Below are 950 nucleotides of genomic sequence, written 5' to 3'. Positions count from 1 at the left end.
CACACAGATACACATGCACATAAAGATGAAACATGTGTTCACATGTGCACACACACAGATACACATACAGATACACATGCACATAAAGACGAAACACGTGTTCACGTGTCTGCACACACAGATACACATGCACATAAAGATGAAACACGTGTTCACATGTGCGCACACACAGATACACATGCACATAAAGACGAAACACGTGTTCACGTGCGCACACACAGATACACATGCACATAAAGACGAAACACGTGTTCACATGTGTGCACACACAGATACACATGCACATAAAGATGGATTGTGTTTTCACGTGTGGGCACGTTCTTCTCCGTTTTGCTGTTTTGTTTGGTTGTTGTTACTGGAGCATTGAGACTCTCAAGTAACATGTTCAATGTTCTCCAAGTATGACTCATTATCACATGATGGTAAAATACTTGGGACGTAAAATTGACCTCTTGTGTTTGGTTCTTTACCAGTGTCCTCTGTAGCCTGGTCTGGCCGTGAGCTTCTGCCTCAGGCTGGGGCTAGGATCATAGGACATGTTGTGGTCATGGCCAGCTTACAGTTGACTTTTGAAGTCCAGTTTGTGCGTTCACAGGCATTAATACCTACAGTGGTTTACAGCAGCATCTGAAGTTGGTTGTTTACACACAGAGCAGAATACCAGAAGAACCAACTAAAAGGAATGAAGGAGGATTATTTGGCACATGGTTCTGCTTATTATTATGATATGTTAAACCTTATGATAGTTTATGTGTATGTTAGAAACCATATGGAAGTATATAATACAATATCTGTACAAATTATTTTAAGTAATAATGGACATATCTACAAATCTGACCAGATTCTTATATTTTCTGACCATAATGAAATAAAAATAAAAAGTATGCAGAAACACACCAAATATTAACATCTTAAGAAACCGTAACAGTCTTACCATGTAATGAGCTAAG

The 950-nt window shown here is 38.9% G+C and overlaps 1 protein-coding gene across 1 annotated transcript in view; it reads left to right on the top strand.

The window, feature by feature from the left end:
• Window positions 1–950, top strand: part of Kif27 (kinesin family member 27) — a 75,378-nt gene that overhangs the window by 59,867 nt on the left and 14,561 nt on the right. The window lies entirely within an intron of this gene.

Source organism: Microtus ochrogaster, chromosome 16 (genome assembly GCF_000317375.1).
Source record: "Microtus ochrogaster isolate Prairie Vole_2 chromosome 16, MicOch1.0, whole genome shotgun sequence".
Classification (NCBI taxonomy): Eukaryota; Metazoa; Chordata; class Mammalia; order Rodentia; family Cricetidae; genus Microtus; species Microtus ochrogaster.
This window is presented reverse-complemented; position numbering and strand designations above follow the sequence as displayed.